At 48.2% G+C, this 5,522-nt stretch overlaps 1 pseudogene; it reads left to right on the top strand.

Moving 5' to 3' along the window:
- The first annotated feature begins 1,699 nt into the window (after nt 1-1,699).
- Nucleotides 1,700-4,858, top strand: LOC112578931 (annotated as a pseudogene).
- Nucleotides 4,859-5,522: the final 664 nt, after the last annotated feature.

The following is a 5,522-nucleotide window of genomic DNA, read 5'->3' as shown; positions in this document are numbered from 1 at the left end:
AAGAAGAAAACAGAATCCTGCAGTCTATCACATCCCGCCCTTCCTTGGGAGAAGGGGAGATGCCAAAACTCCAAAAGTGCTGAGCCTGGCGTTGAGGTGGCCGCCTGATGCCTCTTGAGGACAGGAAATGCAATGTTTCAAAGGCCCCTGTTATGTGCCAAGTGCTCGACCTTGTGACTTCATCTGACGACCACCACAAGGTTGGAATTAGTCATTCCTATTTTACAGAGGGAAAAACTCAGCCTGTACAAGATACCATGTCTGGGACGGTCACGGTGCCAAAGCCAAGATGCAAACCCAGAGGAACGGGGTGGGGTGGGAGGGGGGAGGGGGGTTCAGGATGGGGGGAGGGGGACACTGTGGCCAATTCGTGTGGCTGTATGGCAAAAGCCATCACAATATTGTAATTATCCTCCAATTAAAATAAACTAATTTTTGTTTAGAAGTGGGGGGGCCAGGAGCACTTCTGACTCTCCCCTCCCCTTTTCCACTTTGCGGCCAGGAGGTGGGTAATGACACGAGTGATAATTACAGCTGATACTTCCCAAGCCCCATCCGGACCAGGCCACAGCTCTTGCAGATCTGAGTCACTCCCTCCTCCCCAGGACTCTCCTCCCATTTCAGAATGAAGACACGGAGGCAGAGTGACGTTCAATGACTCGCCCAAGGTCACGGGATAAGGACATGGCAGGGTCGGGACTCCGCTGGACGGGCAGGGTCCAGCCTTGCCTCCCACTGGGCCCGCTGGCACAGGGCTTGGAACGGACCGGCTGGTCCATAATAAACATCGGACAGGAGGGATTAGTCGCAAGAGAGGACAATAGATTAGCACAGGGTGATGGTCAGGAGGGCCCGTCCAGAGCCAAAACAGCCTGGGTTCAGATCCCAGCTCTGCCACTTTATAACTGCAAGCTTCTTAAGTTGTCTCCGCGTCCATTTTCTTATCTGAAAGACGACTATAATGATAGCTCTTGGGGCTTCCCTGGTGGTCTAATGGTTAAGAATCCGCCTTGCGATACAGGGGATGCCGGTTCGATCTCTGGTCCGGGAAAATCCCACATGCCTTGGAGCAACTAAGCCCATGCACCGCAACTACTAAGCCTGCGCTCTGGAGCCCGGGAGCCGCGACTACAGAAGCCTGAGTGTCCTCAAGCCCGTGCTCTGCAACAGGAGAAAGCCCTGCAATGAGAAGGCTGCTCACCACAACTAGAGAAATCTCCACTTGGAGCCACGGAGACCCAGCACAGCCATAAATAAATAAATGCATGTTTAAAATAATAATAGTTCTTACCAACGAGAGTTCTTTAGAGCAACAAGGGGGTTCCTCCACAGCCTGGCACCTGCTGAGAGCTCTGTCCTACTGTGGATGAGTAGACGGCAGGCAGCACTGAAGCTTTGGACCAGCTCTCAGCCCAGCCCCAGGGTATTCTTAAGAGGCCACCCAGGGCGGTCAGACTCCACGCATGCGCAAGTCCGAGAAAGACCGCGTCCTTCATTTGGGCACCCTGGGCGCCTGACTGCCTCACCCTAGTCCCAGCTCTCTTCTGTCTGCCCACTAGTTTCGGTCTGGTCTCCCCGGTTCTCCTGGAGTCCTCTGTTTCCTCCACCCAGAGGACAGGGGCTCTCAGACCAGTCCTGCAAGGGTCTCCAGCCTGGTGACAGTAACCTCCCCGTCACAGAGAGATTAGAGCAAGGCCAAATGGCCACTTGGAGCCTACGGGACAGGATAACTGGAAGCGATACAAGGATACAAGGAAGCTGGAAGCGATTTCGAAGGTTGCAGCGAGTTCATGGGGTGAGCATCGCCGGTGTGAATGATCACAGCGCCACCTGGTGGTAATGTGGGAGATGATGCGCCCCCGGCCCCCCGGCCCCTCCCCCCCTCCATCCTTCACAATGAGGGCATTTAGACGTTTCAGTTCAGGTCAGTTCAGTTCAGCCGCTCAGTCGTGTCCGGCTCTTTGCGACCCCATGGACTGCAGCACGCCAGGCCTTCCTGTCCATCACCAACTCCCGCAGTTTACTCAAACTCATGTCCATCGAGTCGGTGGTGCCATCCAACCATCTCATCCTCTGTCGTCCCCTTCTGATACCAAGCCTTGTTGATGAATTGTTTTCGTACAATACATCATTGAATTCTAACAACACTCTAAGGAAGGTACTGTTACCCTTTTTACAGGTGAGGACACTGAGCCTCAGAGACTCAAACTGAATTGCCCAAGAAAACACAGCCAGCAAGTGGCAGAGCCTGGACTGTAGCTCAGACTTTCTGACACCAAAACCTTCCCTAAGCCTCAGGGGAATCAGTGAAAAAGAAAACAGATACTTCCCCTGGCCTCACAGAGCTTACAGCCTAGTTGGGGTACAGAAATAACAAATTCATTTATTAAGTGTCCCCTCTGCATTAGGTGGGACTTCCCTAATGTCTCAGATGGTAAAGAATCTGCCTACAGGGCAGGAGACCCAGGTTTGATCCCTGAGTCGGGAGGATCCCCTGGAGAAGGAAATAGCTACCCACTCCAGTATTCTTGCTTGCAAAATCCCATGGGCAGAGGAGCCTCATGGGCTACAGTCTATACAGGGCATTAAGTGCTGAGGATGAAGAAAGTGGCCAGGGTCCCTGCCCAAATCAAGCTTGTGGGGAAGATGGACATTAATTAAACAATCACACAAATAAATGTTATTGTCATTCAGTCACTCAGTCATGTCTGTCTCTTTGCGACCCCATGAACTGCAGGAAGCCAGGCTTCCCTGTCCTTCACTATCTCCCAGAGCTTGCTCACTCTCATGTCCATTGAGTCAGTGATGCCATCCAACCATCTCATCCTCCGTCATCCCCTTCTCCTCCTGCCCTCAGTCTTTCCCAGCATCAGGGTCTTTTCTAATGAGTCAGCTCTTTGCATCAGGTGCCCAAAGTATTGGAGCTTCAACTTCCCATCAGTCCTTCCAATGAATAGTCAGCATTGATTTCCTTTAGGATTGACTGGTTTGATCTCCTTGCTGTCCAAGGGCCTTCTCCAGCACCACAGTTCGAAGGCATCAATTCTTCAGCACTCAGCCTTTTTTATTATCCAGCTCTCAGATCCATAAATGACTACTGGAAAAACCATAGCTTTGACTATACGAACCTTTGTAGGCTAAGTAATGTCTCTGTTTTTTAATACACTGTCTAGGTTTGTCATAGTTTTTCTTCCAAGGAGCAAGCATCTTTTAATTTCATTGCTGCAGTCACCATCTGCAGTGATCTTGGAGCCCAAGAAAATAAAGTCTGTCACTGTTTCCATTGTTTCCCCATCTATTTGCCATGAAGTGATGGGACTGGATGCCATGATCTTCATTTTTTGAATGTTGAGTTTTAAGCCAGCTTTTTCACTCTTCTCTTTCACCTTCATCAAAAGGCTCTTTAATTCTTCTTTGCTTTCTGCCATAAATATACAAGAGCAAAAACAGACCTGAAGGAAAGGTATAGGTCCTGAGACTGGATTTCAGAGTGCCTACTTGCCCTGGGGTGGTGGCAGACCAGGGCCAGGTGGGAGGGGGGTGGTGGCTGGGGGGCGGGAAGCAGGGAAATCTTTGCTGAAAAAGTGATGCCTTGAGCTGAGATCTGGAAGATGAGTGGGACTTAACCAGGCAAAGAGGCATTCATTTATTTATTAGCACATGAAGGCAATGTGGCAGTCAGCCTTGTTTTCATTTTTTGTTGCACGCATAAAAATCCAGAAATAGAGGGATTTCCTGGTGGTCAGTGGTTGGGACTCAGTGCTCTCACTGCCATGGCCCACGTTTGATCCCTGGTCAGGAAACAAAGGTCTCACAAGCTGCATGGTGTGAACAACAACAACAAAAAAAAGTCCAGAAATAATACACAGAATATTTGCTTTTGCAACTTGCTTTTTTACTCCACATTGTTCTTCAGATCTTCACATGTCAACACACAGAACCATTCGCTTCAACCAAGGAGACCCTCATGCCATTGACACCCGCCACATGCCTGAGATTTGTCCATCCACGACCCTGCTGATTTCACTTGGGTTGTTTCCAAATTTTCTTGCCTACAGACAGTGCTACGGCCAATAACCTCCCAATGGGTGCATCTCAAAGTGAATCTCAAAATGAGGCTTTCCGGGTGGCTCAGTGGTAAAGAATCCGACTGCCAATGCAAAAGACACAAGAGACTCAGATTCAATCCCTGGGTCGGGAAGACTCCTTGGAGTAGGAAACGGCACCCATTCCATGATTCTTGCTTGGAAAATTCCATAGGCAGAGGAGCCTGGTGGGCTACAGTCCATGGGGTTGCACAGAGTCAGACATGACTGAGCAACTGAGCAGAAAGTGCACGTATGTTAGAGGTCCCCTGAGGTAGGGACCTGTATGCTTTTAAATACTTTTCTATACCATTTTGGCTGAAATGGGGAGAAAATACATTTCCAGTGTATTAATAAAGAATGTATCTTTCTGCCATCCTTCTGTGCTGCCACAAGAGTACATGTGAATGACCTGGCTGATGCTTTTAAGAAGATTAACAATGATGAAAAGAGAGGCAAACACCAGGTTTTTATCAGGCCGTGCTCCAAAGTCGTCATCAGGTTTCTAACTATGATAATGAAGCACAGTTACATTGGAGGATTTGAAATCATCGATGACCACAGGGCTGGGCAATTGTTGTGAACCTCACAGGCAAGCTAAATAAGCATAGAGTGATCAGCCCCAGATTCAAGATCTAGAAAAATGGCAGAAAAACCTGCTCCCATCCCGTTAGTTTGGTTTCATTGTATTGCCAACCTCAGCAGGCATTATGAACCCTGAAGAAACAAGACTAAATCACACAGGAGGGAAAACCCTTGGATTCTTCTTCTAGGGATGTAATGTTTTGTTCAGTTGCTCAGTTGTGTCCGACTAGTTGTGACCCCATGGACTGCAGCATTCCAGGCTTCCCTGTCTTTCACCATCTCCCAGAGTTTGCTAAAACTCATGTCCATCGAATTGGTGATGCCATCCAACCATCTCATCCTCTGTCGTCCCCTTCTCCTCCCGCCTTCAATCTTTCCCAGCATCAGGGTCTTTTCCAATGAGTCAGTTCTTCACATCAGGTGGCCAAAGTACTGGAGTTTCAGCTTCAGCATCAGTCCTTCCAATAAATATACAGGATTGATTTCCTTTTGATGGACTGGTTGGATCTCCTTTCAATCCAAGAGACTCTCAAGAGTCTTCTCCAACACCACAGTTCAAAAGCATCAATTCTTTGGCGCTCAGCCTTTCTTACTGTCCAGCTCTCATATCTGTACATGACTACTGGAAAAACCATAGCTTTGACTTACATGCAAATAAAATGTCTCGGAGCACTCTGAAGAAAATAAATTCAAAAATTTAAAAATGCATACAAAAACAAATGCATTTACTAGTTCCTATACCTTAGCTGAAGCCACCTTAGGGTCATATTTCTGTAGACTTTGTTCTTTCTCTCCTTCTTTTGTATAATTTTTCCAAGTTGGAAAACTTTTAGAAAACATACTCAAAGGGCT

The sequence above is a fragment of the Bubalus bubalis genome, chromosome 14, assembly GCF_019923935.1.
Source record: "Bubalus bubalis isolate 160015118507 breed Murrah chromosome 14, NDDB_SH_1, whole genome shotgun sequence".
NCBI classification, from domain to species: domain Eukaryota; kingdom Metazoa; phylum Chordata; class Mammalia; order Artiodactyla; family Bovidae; genus Bubalus; species Bubalus bubalis.
Note: the sequence above shows the minus strand (reverse complement) of the source record. Positions and strands in the feature narration are given on the sequence as shown.